Source organism: Wasmannia auropunctata, unplaced genomic scaffold (genome assembly GCF_000956235.1).
Source record: "Wasmannia auropunctata unplaced genomic scaffold, wasmannia.A_1.0 LD336057.1, whole genome shotgun sequence".
Lineage (NCBI taxonomy): Eukaryota > Metazoa > Arthropoda > Insecta > Hymenoptera > Formicidae > Wasmannia > Wasmannia auropunctata.
Genome location: NW_012026833.1, coordinates 780,175 through 794,482, shown reverse-complemented (window position 1 = coordinate 794,482; position 14,308 = coordinate 780,175). Strand labels below are relative to the sequence as shown.

The following is a 14,308-nucleotide window of genomic DNA, read 5'->3' as shown; positions in this document are numbered from 1 at the left end:
TCTCATCGGCGCTCGTTGTCTGTCAATTAATAGATAATAAATTTTATATTCTATAAACAGTTATAATCTCTCTCATTTCCTGATGTAAAAAAAAAATATATATATAAAATATATCTCTGATAATTTCAGATATCGAATACGCGATATACAGCTTTCCCGGTATCTTTACATTATGCGAAAAGCACACGATCGTCATTATCCGGCATAATGCCTGATACAGTTATATTAATGATCCTTTGACGCTTACGAATGGCTTTATCGGCCGGCGTCCATTCGCCCACGCATTAATTCCGGACGCGGGGATCATCCGTTAGGAAAATCTCCGCGAAGATTGAACGTCAGCTGGTGCTCTCAGCGCGAGCGCGCGTTGAGCGTTGCCGCGCTCTCGCACCTTCCCAAGCCAACAGCTTCACGCGCGCGAGGCTGACGGCTAATGCGACCTTATCATGCGTATGTAATGAAACCATTAGGAGGCTTACGTCAGTCCACGCGTGTTCCCTTACGTTGAATTAGAAATTCACCGCTTCTTGCACGTTGTTGCAGCACGTACGCCTATACCTCGGCGTCGCCCCACGGGCTTGAGGGAGGACGGGCGCGGGCAGGGGGGAGGGGGAGGGGGAGCCTACGTCGATAATGCACTTATAAGCGCTTGGCTTTCTCAGCATTCTTTCCCACATAAGCTCATTACGCTCCGGCTTCGCATTTTTAACGCGTCACCCCGCCTGATATCCTCAGAATTCTAGCAAATGTTACTGCGCTTTCATGCGCGGTCGAGAGACGATAGCTTTCCCATAATCGCGGCTTGTATACAGGCTTGAACAAAGTACCGTAAACTGTGTGTCTACACTTCCTTGGAACTCGCTCTTGTGTAAGAGCGATCTGAAAGAAAAAAACTTTTCTTTGATATATTATATACGCAATGAAAGACGCAATTACAGACGATAAATTCGAGTCTTTCTGTATACGATAGGGGATAATATTAAATCTGGAAGAAGCGACGAAAGAAATTTGCACGCCCGACGATTAATTGCTGCGACCGCGCGCGCGCGCGTTAATTGATCGGCGATCGATCGCGCGTGCCACGTACGATCGATTAACGCGCGCACGCGCGCGCGCGATCTGTTTAGAAACGGGCGGCTCGGCCCATATCCGCGCGCAAGATTACAGCCGGTTTTCGCCGGGGCCGTGACGCAAAAACTCGTTGATTGGAATCTCAGAGTCGGACGCGTCTCTCGCAGGACACAACCGGCCGTGCCAGCGCGGGGCTACCTGGGAGAACCCGTCCGTGTGGAGAGGCGGTTTTCTTTGAGGTTTCCTGCGCGCCGTCCCGCGCTGACAACACCCGAAACGCTTTGATTCCGGCCGAACGGAGGAACGGCGCGTCGCGGCCTTGCCAATAAATTATGGAATATTTATTGGCCTGCGATTCCCCTTATGATCGGGATCGCCGCGCGCCGTCTCGTCGCGACCGCATTGCGCCACCGACCGCGATTTCCGATCGTCGCATGCTCCCAAATCTGATAATGTCAATAAAAAATTCTTTATTGTGAAGGAACCCGGAAAAACGAAAATCCAATAATAAAATTGTATATAAATTTATTAATACGTAACAGTGAGCTTTAAAAAATTTCTTTGAACGATGTGCTGTTTCTCTCTCTCTTCCTCTTCGTAATTCGGAATGCTGCTTCCTACTCCGTGTTCAAACTTAAATTGTATGACCACTTATTAAGCATAAACATTTAGTGTCCATTATGTTCTCTTCACTATTGTCAAACCATGATTTTAATTCTCTCACAATTGAGAGTACAGGGTAATTTGGATAACAGTAAGCGCGTTTGCAAGAATTTCAGAAAAATAAGAGGTTTTAAAATACATTTCATTAGATCGGACATTGATCTAATGAAATGTAGGTATCTTAAAATCTCTTATTTTTTATTTCATTAGATCAGACATTGATCTAATGAAATGTATCTTAAAATCTCTTATTTTTTTGAAATTCTTGCAAATGCTTAGCATTATCCAAATTACTCCACTGTACCCTATATTCAATATAGGTACATGGAGTTTTGCATTGACTCTTGTAGACGGTTAATTATCATTGTATCGATTGTGATATAATTTTAGCACTTGAGGGGATACGATATCCTAGAGCGCGTAATAGCGAATTTAATCTAATCTAATCTCTTTCTTTTATTTGTTTCCTAATTTTAATACTATTTTGCTCAACAACTCATTTCTTGAGAATCTATCTTGATATTTTCTATTCTCCTTGAACTTTTCCGTTCTCTCAACTTGGCGATATTACTATCTATAGTATCGCTATTCTTTACATTAATTGTAAACATTAATGAGATCAAACAGTCCTTCTCTTGATAATCGAAATTTCAAGCGGTTTCCTTTATCCATTAATTTTTCACGCTCGAGGCTGCGCATATATCAAATCCATCACGGCACCTTCGCGCTTTCCTCCTTCGGCTGGGAAAAGGAGGAATGAACTTGGCGGAGCCCCCTTAGCTTCCCATAATCCTGCTACATAATAGCTACGCCCGCGACATAAACGCAGCAGCAGCGGTTAAAGCATACAACAGGCACGCGTTTCGCACTTTATACTCGTACACTTTCCGTCTCTTCCATATCATTTGAGAATCTTGCGCTGGCGGCGCATAAAATTACGGAGAGCGGAGAGAGGAGGGGGAGGGAGGGAGGGAGGGTGTATGCTTATATTCGCGGCGCGCACCGGGCGAGGGAGAGAGAAGGAAAGAGGAAATTGCGTTGAATTGGCGAGGGAGGGGGGCGGCGGGAGCGCGCACGGAGGGCGGAAGCGGCGGTACTTCGGAACGAGGCGGAATGAAGGCCCGAATGGTAGGGAGAGAGAAGAAAAAATGTGATTTAAAATAATTATAAACGCATTACTCGGCCGGTCGGTCTGCCGAACGCGCGGCCGGGTAGACGAGATTGTAATCTCCATGATTTGTTATGCCATTGTTGACGCCTAATGAGGCAGGTAGGGTGCGTATATATACATATATACATGTACATATACATATATATGCGTACCCGCGGACGCATCTTCCATTGCTCCAAGTCGGCCGTGCGCTTTGGAGCAAGGTTTATCGGACCGTAGCAGTCCAATGGCGGATTTACAGTCGCGAGAAACGAAAGAATGTTTAGGGGGGAAGGTCCTCTCCCGCGTGTGTGTAACGCGGGGAGCGTATAATACATAACTTAACATTTTAACGGCCAGACTTGTCACGTAATGAAACTATAGATATAAACATTACGAAACGTAAGTGGCAATGACGCACGCGGATCGCCATTTTTAACTTGACGGACTTATCTTAATATAGATAATAATTAATATGCGAGAATGCATACACACCAGGTTTCCGAGTATACATATCCTGCATACTTCGGGATCCGCGACAGTTGTACTGCGACACAAAAAAATTTTTGCTTTCCATTTTCTTCTTTATTTTATTATAAGAAAAACCAATAGACCCAAAGCTTGGCTCTTGCGATGCAATAGGAAGGAAGATGAGGGGCTCCAAATAATGAGCATGTAAGCGTGCGCTATAGGATGTTATAAATGTAATGTATTCACTCTTCAAAGAGAATAATACGGAATACCGTATATTGTTCTCTTTTAAGACTGAATACATTACATTTATAACATCCTTACATGCTCGTTATTCGGCCCTCATTTTCCTTATTATCTTATTATAAAATAATAGATATCTCGTTATTATACATTATTATCTCTTATATTATACAATACGCCATCTTTATAAGTATTTCGAAAAGAGAGCGAACCATGAGAAAAGACTTTGTATCTCTCTAAATATCTGCTTATTATATGTATAAAAAGGAATTACAATAATACAATGGAGTAACAGCGGAAACGATGAAAGCTGCTCTGAAAGTTAGAAAGTACAGATTTTAAATAAGACATTTTGCCACAGCATTTAGGGCTGAACGTCACCGCGCCGCGTCGCGCGAACGGCGCGGCGGCGCGCTTATATCGAAAAAAAGGAGCGACGCTCGTTCTTGGACTAAATACGTCCGCGCAAAACGAGATATTCGATTTTCCGCGGGAGTGCCTCGCGGTGCAGGGAGACGCGAGCGAGTCGCGTGCCAAAAATGTGCCAACGCGCGCGAGAGATACGTAAGTACCGTTTTAAACTCCGCGCTCCTAGAACACGCGAGTTTTCCCCCCTCGGTTAATCCGTCCAGCGCGGCACCAAATATCCGTCGTCGAGTCTCGGCGAGAACGCTCGTCGAGAATAACGAAACTGGCGTAGGTACTGATACCAATCGCTTGAATTGTGCTTCAAGAATCGTATATGGAATTGCGAATCTCGAAGACGCGCACGATAGACTCCACGATCAATTTCGAAAGATCCCCCGGTTAAAGCGCTAGCTTTCGAAACCATCAATCGATCATTCCCAATCTTCTCCTCGAACGCTACGATCCTCGTGTCGGAGCGCCGTTAAAAACAGCAGTCGTAAACCGTTTAAATCGTTTATCTGATTGGAAGGCTGGTTGCTGGATACGATTTTTTTTTTACTGCAGCGACCCTGCAATTCCGAGATAAATAAATAATAATTTTGCCGCGAACTCTTTCTCAGTTTCGTAGGCACGATACGGCCGCCGCAAAGTGGTACATCGTCTCGTTTCCACGTTCTCGTTACAGCGGCGCGGCGCCGTGTAGATACGCGCTTGCTGTGGCAACGCTCGCTGACCCAACGCAATCTATCGAGCGGTCGTAATTATCAACCGTGTTCCGAAGTGTGGGATACCTTCCGAGAAAATATTATTGCTCTCCGGTCTCTCTCCGCGGGTGTTTTCGTAATCGCATTTGCGACACGTGTGCAACCGATCGGGTCCGCTGCAGCCATTACGGAAATTAATATCCGCGCGGCGCGGCGATGTGTTTCCTAATTTTGTTTGATTTATCGAATTTTCTCGAGTCCCAGCTGAAAGATCGCGAGGTCCACTCTAATTGCAGGAGGCTGGTTTACGCGGAGATGAAAGGATATAGATCAGAAAAACGAAAAAGGTGAAAATCGAATGATTATAATGCCTTAATCGTACAATTAAGTAAGCTACCAGATAAACCCGCGCGCGCGCGCACACACACACACACACGCACACACACGGAGAAGATAAATCATATCTAAGAAAACGCAGCTGTTTCATGTGCGTTATTATTATCAGCCGCGTTTACTTTACCGTTAACTTTCTATTCGCAGTCGGGGGTTTCGAGCTTCGCAAGATTAAATTAAATCTGAGAAAAACACTCTCGCGCGCGGTGGCGCGCGTAATCGAACCCTTTTTGCGATTTTGTCGATCCGCGCGGAATATAATCCCGAAGGTGGAAAATGCCGAACGCGCGCATTGCAGATGCGAGATTGCGCGAAGAGAAGGGATATATATATATATATATACGTTTTTGGGTTCTCTCTTCGAATGAAGCGGACGGGAATCGCCGGGGAGATTTATGCGCCCCCGATAAAATTCAAGCGGGCAAGGAGTTTCGGTGCAGCGCGCGCGGCTGCACACGTTTACGAGCATCCGAAACCAGTTCTCGGTGGAGGCAGGCAGGCAGGCAGGCAGGCAGGCAGGCAGGCGGACGCGTCGTCGCGTAGTTATACCTATACGGTTCTGGTCCGGGCAGCGTGCGAGCGAGCGGGACAAGGGCCCGTGGATCTAAGAGAAGTAATCCCGCCGCGGGCACTCTAGAAAAAGAGAGAGAGAGAACCCAGGATCCCCCATCTACGATCCGATGAAATGATAAGCTGCTGCACGAGTCGTAAAACCATCGATGCGCCGTTTTCCCTCCACGCAGTCCCGCCGCGGTATCGCCACCTTAACTCTAAATTGCGCCTCCGTGTCGTCTTGGAGCTCGTTAATTGCTGATAGTTTGTAGATTAAGTGATTTAAGAGAGGGAGAGAGAGTTTATCTAAATTCCCCGAGAGAGAGGCACTCGACTGTCCGCCGGTGAATATCATTTCTCAGCGTTGGTCAATTATTATACAGAATGTGTAACCGATTAGATCAATTAGATGGCGCGCGGAGGGGAGAGGGGGGGGGAAGAGGGGGAGGTGGAGAGGCAATATAATTCGAGAGCCGCTCACTAAAACCTCGCTGGAATTAATTGCCGCGTATCGACCGCTAATCCCTCTCCTTTACGACCCGGTTTCACAAAAATCAATTGATCGTCGAGTTAATTAATTTTACTGACTTCTATATTCGACGTTAGAACGTGCCCGTCCTCGGAACGACAAGCGAGAGATTAATGAAAAACGGCGATAAAAGAGAGAGAAAGAGAGATACAGAGAGAAGAGTCATCGAAGTCCATTAAAGAATTCTCTTATCTGCAACGTTTGGCGTAAGAGAGAGAGAGAGAGAGAGAGAGAGAGAGAGAGAGAGAGAGACTCGCGCATCTATCTAAAAATGCGTACGTTGCAAACGGCACGTTCTGGAATTGCAGTTGGAGCGTCGTGAATCAGAGGAGAGCTTTCGAAAGAGCATTGGAAAATGCTGCGCGCGCGACTCTCGGGAACCGAAGGTTCCTTCCACGGTGTTTATATATCTTACATCCTTTTCTCCATACGGCCGCGGCGGCGCCGGGAATTTATCGCGCGGATGCAGTATATACGCGAAAACTATTACGCTCCGTGTCGGCGGAACGAGCGCGGTCTTCGTCGATTTTATTGGCCACGATCGCCTCCTTATCGAGACGATAGTCGAGTCTCTCTTTGTGGGTCTCGCGAGCGCGCGTATGGCGACATACACGCGGCGCGGCGCGCATAAATGCGCCGTTGCATAAATTATTCTCGATCGGCAGCGAACGCGGTTACTATAAATTAACGTTATCGGGGTGTTTACATTACTTTCTTGTTGCACGATTAGTAATCGCGCAATAAGAGTACGGCGAAACAAATCAGCCGGTATATACGAGGGGGGCGGGGCGCGGCCCGCGATACCAGCGGCAAATGCGTATTTATTGCCCGGAGGAAAGCACGATAGAAACGTAGGGGAGTTGACGGAGAAAGAGGTCGGAACAATGAACTTGCCTTTTATAATAATCTTGCCCCGCGCGCCGCGCCACCGCCCGCGCTGATCCGCGCGGCAATATATGTATACGCGCGCGTTGGAAAAGTGCATCCACTTAACCAGAGATACGACGAGATCGGATACGGATTTTTTCTCTTTTGTTTACGTACCCCGCCCCCCTCTCTCTCTCACTCATTTATGCTCGATTCTTTTCTTTTATTGAATATATCAGCGTGGTTTGCGCGATGGCGTGATGGGGCGCATAAATAATTAAAGATTTATAGGCGGTGAAGTAACTGGTAAACAGAAAGCGATAAGATTGCGCGTTAAAATATAAATAGAGGGAAAGTGGGATAGATCATGGGTGAAGTAGTGGAATTTGGCTCGGTGTGTTTTAAGAAAAGAAAACTGCGCAGTGTTTTCGCCGAAAGATTATATACGAGCCGTTTTCCTTCTACGTTTCTAAGAATCTTTCTCTCGCGGAAGCTTTTCACAGGAAAAGAGTTCAAGAGTGTTAGAATCTACGCTAATTAGCGTATGCGTGTCGGTATCAAGATTAATTTCGGTCTGGTTTACGAGGAAAATTAAGTTGAATTAAATACTGAAATAATTTTCTGTGCCGTGAACAGCAATGAGCTTCGCGAGTAAAATGAAAGAGAGGAGGAAAAAGAAGAGAGATTTTTAAACTTCGCGGAAATTTCTACTATCTTGAGTCCAATTGAATAATGCGTCTTGGTTGGTGTCCAAAAACGGTTTTAGTAAATGAAACTGTTCCAAGAGGTGTATAAATCATTTTTCTTATTTCCTCTAGTACTCTGTCAAAGATTTTGAAAGAGATATAGCGGCCCGTGATTTAACGCACGTCTCACGGGAAGGACAGTATTTCGCTAAAAGAGAGAAGTACCTAAAAATTTTAGGTAGCTACAAGATCTAAAAATAATTTTGTTGGACATCAACGTAATTATGTAGGAAACTCAAGCGTGACGAGCAGTGCTGCAAAAAGTTTTCACATTCTAGCAACCAGCTTGAGCGTACATTATATTTCCATCGTTCAACAAAATTATTTTTAGATCCTTATCATTAAAAAAAGTAATCTTGCAATTATAGCGAGAATTATTTAGTTACGAAAAATTAGCTAAAACGGATAAGTGATTAGTAAGCACTGCGATACCACATATGTTTTGTATTTAATCAATATAGATGAGAGACAAAAGTTATATCTGAACTATTTGTCAAATTTAGCCAAGAAAGTTCTTCAATGACGTTTCATCAGTCCAGACTCCAATCCAGACTCTAATCACATTTGGTTATGAGACCTATATTTTCTTGTATATATTCTTAGAATATTGCTGCTATAAATTCGACGTATGACAGACAATTTTCAGATACAAAAAACAGCGATATAATTTAAGCATAATATTTATAATTCTAGCTGGAACAGCGAAACATTTTCCCGAGTGATCTATAAATTCAGCAAAACCGTTTTTTTTCCGCGTATAACGATTTTTCCAAAAGTGGACCTCCCACGCGAGAAATCGTCGGGATTCAGTTTCAACGACCGCGTACAATAATCGTCTCTGCGAAGATCCCAAAAATGTATAATAAATATATGTATTTACGTACGTGCGGACACGTAAGTACGTATGTACGTACGCGCGTATGCCTGTCGGAGTTACTTCAGTCTGCGGATAAGTGGGTCGCACACGCAAAGCCCCGGACTTGGGCTCGCTCATGCAGGACGCCGCACGAGCCGGTGTCGCAAGCTTGTGACTAAGAGACGCAATTTTTCCCCGCGAAACTAGTTGGGCTAGCATAGACATAACTATGGAGGCAATACCGTTGCGACACCCTACACCCACACTCCCGATCGGATATAGCGCGAGAGTTCCAGCGCGCGCGCGCGACGCGCGCCGTCGTCCAAACTCGCGCTCCCGCCTCTCGTCGGATTTTCCTCTCCCGTTTCTCTCCTACCGCGATCTTTTCCTTATTTCTGAATCTATCCGCGAAAGAGAATTTCACGAGAAAATCCCGATTATATATGTATCAGCAGTCATCTATGCCAATTTGCATGTTTTTCGCACGAAGCAACAAATTTTATCGTTTCCTTTACGATCTTTTTTTTTTATTTTTTTATTTCTTCGTTTTGCAATCTTCTCTTCTTTCGTAACGTAATTTTGAAATGAAAGCTTTCATAAAAAAGTTTTGCAATATATTTATAACACATATACATATATATGCATATCCACCAAGGTTAAAACACTTACTAAAGCAATGTATTCAATGTATTCAATAAGGCTGAACGCGCGGCAATATAACTTCAATTGATTACCGGCGATATTTCACTACTCAATCATATCGCGCTTTAGCTGAAGAAATCATAACTGATAATCATCTCTTCCCGCGATTATATCTGTCTGGAATCGCTCTAATCTCCCGCGCTGTATAGTTATATATATTTTCGAGCATTTTTACGGGAACCAGAGATAAATATCGTCGATTGTGGAAGCGTGCTGCTCCGAGCGCACTCGGTTATTTATAACGGCATCTAAGGTTCGTGTAATACGTAATATTAAAGCGATCGACTCGAGGCGAACTGCTCCAAGGATAAAACGGCGTAACGACTTTGGCAGCCAGCGACGCCGACATTTCCATGATGAGAGAGAGAGAGAGAGAGAAAGAGAGAGAAAAAGAGAGAGACTCGAAGTTGATCGAGCGAGGGAGATCTCGCGATGCCTTCTGCCAGGCGGACATTATTTCAGCCTGTAATGTGGAGTAGAGTCCGCGGGGCCCCCGTCGAACGACAATGAGCGGCACGATTCGACCTATTGCGCCAACTAATTAATAACGAACGATCCGCTCTTCGCGCTCACCTTGCGTTCGTTTCTTCGATTCCTCTTCCCCGCTCCCCCTCCTTTCTTTCTCTCCCTCCTCCCCCTCCCTTCCTTCGACGTCTTCGTCACCTTTATATTAGCCGACGTAGTTCGAGAGCGAAGTTGAACGCCGGCTCAATGTTAATCCCTCGATTCACGACCCGGACTCGGTCCGGCCGCGCGCGCTCTCTCGATGCTCCGCTATTCGCTTGCGAAATCGCGCCGCGCGATATGTGCAGCCGCGAAACGCATTGCGGGAGAAACAACGGCCCGGCTCACGCCGCTCCCTCCCACGCGCGCAGGCTTCGCACGTCGCGTCGTCTCCGCGGGTTTCTTCTAGCCGAAGAATAGCTGCCCGATCGAAAATACGATGCAGCCTGACGGGGACCAATGAACTTTCGAACAATCTCCTTCTCCAGAAGAGAGTTTCCTGATTCCGTTCGTTGATCCATCAGGCGGCTTAAATCTTCATTTGCATGAATCATGAATGCGAGAAGGATTTGAATATTTCATGGACTTTCAGAAATATTTCATTTGCACAGGTTTTCGGGGATTTTAACAAAATTCTAAACAAATATTTTACTGAAAAAAATTGAACATTTTAAATATTTATGATAATTGTTTCGCGGAAACGAAGCGTCGACGAAACTCATGCTATCCTTCGATAAGAAACGCGAAAGATAAACCTAGCCAGCGCATTTTTCTGCATTAATATAGAACGCGTTTCTCTCTCCCTCTCTCTCTCTCGCGTTTTTTTTTTCTCCTGGCTAATGTCTACCACGTACGTCGCTGCACGGTGCAAAACGATCGTTCACCGGAGGTGAAGCACTCCTCGCGAAAGAAAGTCGACGGAAATGGTGCGCGGACCGGACGGCGACCGGAGAGGAGGATGCTCCCCGCGTATTTTTAGGGGGCCTCGGGACGTTCACTTTTGGTTTTTGGCGCAACGACAAATTTTCGTCGCGGCGCGCGACCCCGTGTACATGGACACGGTGTATAAACGATCGTTAAAAATATACTGCGAGGTGCGCGAGAGATGCGCGCCTTTGATAAATCTCCCTTGACTCTCGCGGACGCGCCGGAACAGACTTCGCCCCGGAGGAGGACGAGAGAGAGAGAGAGAGAGAGAGAGAGGAAGGTGCGCGCGCGCGCGCACCCCGTACGTCGTCGCTAATTTCCAACGACGGCGAAAATAAATTAGCCGCGTCCCGTACACCGGCGGCGGCGGCGAACGCACTCGCGGATGCCTCGGCACGGTGTAATTACTCGAAAAAACCGACCCTGTCAAATGTATACAGAGCGTAACCACCGAGAGAGAGAACACGCCCGAGTCGAGTCCCCCCCGGTTTGTATCCACCCCATGATAAATTCGGGCCCGATTTTTCTCTCGGAGAAACCAACCGCGAGGCCATCCCTCATCCCGGAGGCGTTTAATCTTCGGCATTAAATATCTTGACAAATGAGCGATAAATAAAAGTTCAAGTTCATGTAAAAGGTAGTTTGAAATTAATTGAGAAGTAAATCTCTCTCTCTCTCTCTCTCTCTCTTGCATATTTATTTGTATCTTCGGGGGGTTTTTAAAGACCTCCGAGACCTTTTAATTGTAAAATGCTAAATAGCTTTCTAATTATTGCAATCTCGAACGGCGAAGCGACCGCCGTCCTTCTTCTCGGTTGGAGAAGTCCTCAATATCCGCGATTAAAAGGCCAGCCGGCCGGTGATTTCCCGAGACCTTGCCGGTATTCCGGTGACGGCGATCGAATAATCGATATATCGGGTGCTTTTCACTGCGCGGTTCGCGATGACGTCGAGATCGTAGATTATCAATGATAAAATCGCCCGCCTGTAAACGTCAAGAGAGCCCAGTCACGGCGCATTCAAGCAGTCAGCAATATAATACCTGTGCACGTCGGCTATCTTGAATTTCGTCGTCTTGACGTCGATTCCGTTCGGAGTGACGTCAGACTCGTGGATTATCGATGATGCAGCCTTCGGCGCGAGATATCATACCGGGGATTCCAGGAATTTTGACATATTTCGTAACGTGCGTCAAAAAAAGAGAGATAAAAAAAACAAAATATCCGCGTTGATTTCTCGATGACGCCAGTGCGAGCGCGCGCGCGCGCGCGCGGGGAGGGGGTGGACTATCTGTGACAAGCTTCTCGACGCGAGCACGTCGATGACTTGCAATTCGAGCATGATCCTACGGCACCGACGTTAATTCGCCCGGCGGCGATTTAATGTCGTGTATTTGGCACGTTCTCAAAAGATTGGAAATTTCCACCCATCGCGACGCCGCCGCCGCCGCCGCCGCCTCCGCCGCCGCGTCGCCGCGCGTTAAGATTGTAGATTAGCCGCGCGAGAGAGTAACTCATCACTGTATACGTGATTATCGCCAAGTTAATGTAAATTACACTGTGACTTCCGCGTCTCGCGGGCTCAAATCGATATGATTGCAGCCTACATAATAAGCATTAATGACACACGCTGCCATGTATCCTGGCAGAAGCCCGTACACGTTGTAAGTACATACATATACAGGTGAAGCTGCGAGAGATGAAGTTGCCGCCGCGTCTGCCCGCCGTATAAAGAGAGCCGGAGGAAAATAATCTTTTGCCAACGATGCGAATGAACGGCGCGCGGCTCCATAAAGAGATGATTCATCGAAATGACTAGATAATCGCTCCGGACGGATGCAGTCAGGTTTGTACTCTGGTTCGGAGATCTTTGAGATTCACCTCGTCGCTGGCATTAAAAGGAGAATAAACGGAATAATAATTAAGATCGAGTGAAGATTCTCAGGTGTATAGCGACGCTGGGTGTATAAGGTGAATCAAAACACGGCTCCGCGATCGGCTTCCCCGAACAGTGGTGTAATTAGGCGAGCTTGTACTCGGAATAAATGTACATACATATACATATTATACATAAAATCCCTTCCATCCACCTACATTCTCTACAAAATTAATAAATAGTTAATTAATTAATTAATATTAATTAAAATTAATAAATTTCCAAAAGGCTATGTACACCCACAGTCATTGATTCTGTCCCTCGGAAATTTTCACAAACTCTGAAGTGATCACTTTTCTACATTAATGCTTACAGTCCATGCACGATTTCGTTTCGTTAATGGACGTGCATGGACTATGAGCATTAATATAGAAAAGTGATCACTTTAGAGTTTGTGAAAATTTCTGAGGGACAGAATCAATGATCGTGGGTGTACACATACGACTCGACTCTTTTTTTTTCACTTAAGAAAATAAAAAAATACCGAGTATATCAACCCCGCCGTTGTCATTTCGATTAGACCAGAAAATTGAAACGATCGTAAATTGATTTAAACCGAAAGTCTCTGAAGATCCTTCGAAAAATCTATGCTATCGTGGACTGGAATATCAAGAAGATGCTCGTTCATCTGAATAGGCGATCGAAGGTGAGCCGAGACGAATGCGAGAGCTTCCGCGCTCGGAGCATATTTTATACATTCGCGTGGCGCGTAATGTATAAAATATTAACAGGTTCGCGTGACGATGCATTAAGCGCGATTTGCGTGCCATCCTTTGCCGCGTGTGCACGCTCGTACCGTTCCATTTCCGCGGCGGGATCCGGCAGCAGCATCCCGACACTCGCACAGTCGGCATATCGGGGCCGCGAAAGACGCATCGGTCGCGCGACGAAAGCGAGCCATTAGGCAAATTGTGCCTCGTAAAAGCGCGCGGAGCGTTCCGAATTTCTACTTTTCGGTCACGCGATCGCGCCCCACCGTCGCGACGAATTCGGCGCGGCGCGGCCTGTATACGGAGAGAATAATACCGTGCGCATAATAACGGAGCCTGTCTCTCCCTCTCTCTTTCTCTCTCATCCCGCGAGTACGTCCGTGCGGGACCCAGAACGGGGAGGGGGCCCGGAGTCTGCTCCGCTTGCACCGGGAGCGGGCCCCCACGAGTTGTTCGTCTCTCTCTCATCCCGCACCCTTCCTTCATCCACCCTTCTCTTCTTCCACCGGTTCTATCTGTCTTACTGTGTTTCTCTCATCTCGCCAGGGTTAAGAGAAAGAGAAGAAGAGAGAGAGAGAGAGAGAAAGAGAGAGAGAGAGCAAGGGTAGAGAAGAGAGGAAAGAAAGAAGTCCGAGGGACCGCAGGGAGAGAGTATGGGGCCCGCCGACCGTCTGGTGGGCGGACGCCAGCCTGCAGCAAAGCAGAAGAGATCGCTGCCTTCCGTCAAGGACAATCGCGCTCTTCCTGCCTCCTCGCCTCTACGCTGCTGCTGGAGCATCCTCGATCCATCCAGCCGGATGGTTGGTAATTTCGGCCAATGCGTTTCTGCAGTTAATCGTGCGGCACGCTGCTGCAGAGCGTGAGCATCAAGCAGAGA

At 46.6% G+C, this 14,308-nt stretch overlaps 1 long non-coding RNA gene across 1 annotated transcript; it reads right to left on the bottom strand.

Moving 5' to 3' along the window:
• Positions 1-11,458: 11,458 nt before the first annotated feature.
• On the bottom strand, positions 11,459-12,004 carry LOC105450716. Its single transcript, XR_974489.1, has 2 exons — positions 11,829-12,004; positions 11,459-11,771 (listed from the first exon to the last, which is right to left on the bottom strand). It is a non-coding gene; the product is annotated as an uncharacterized LOC105450716 (long non-coding RNA).
• Between the last annotated feature and the right edge of the window lie 2,304 nt (positions 12,005-14,308).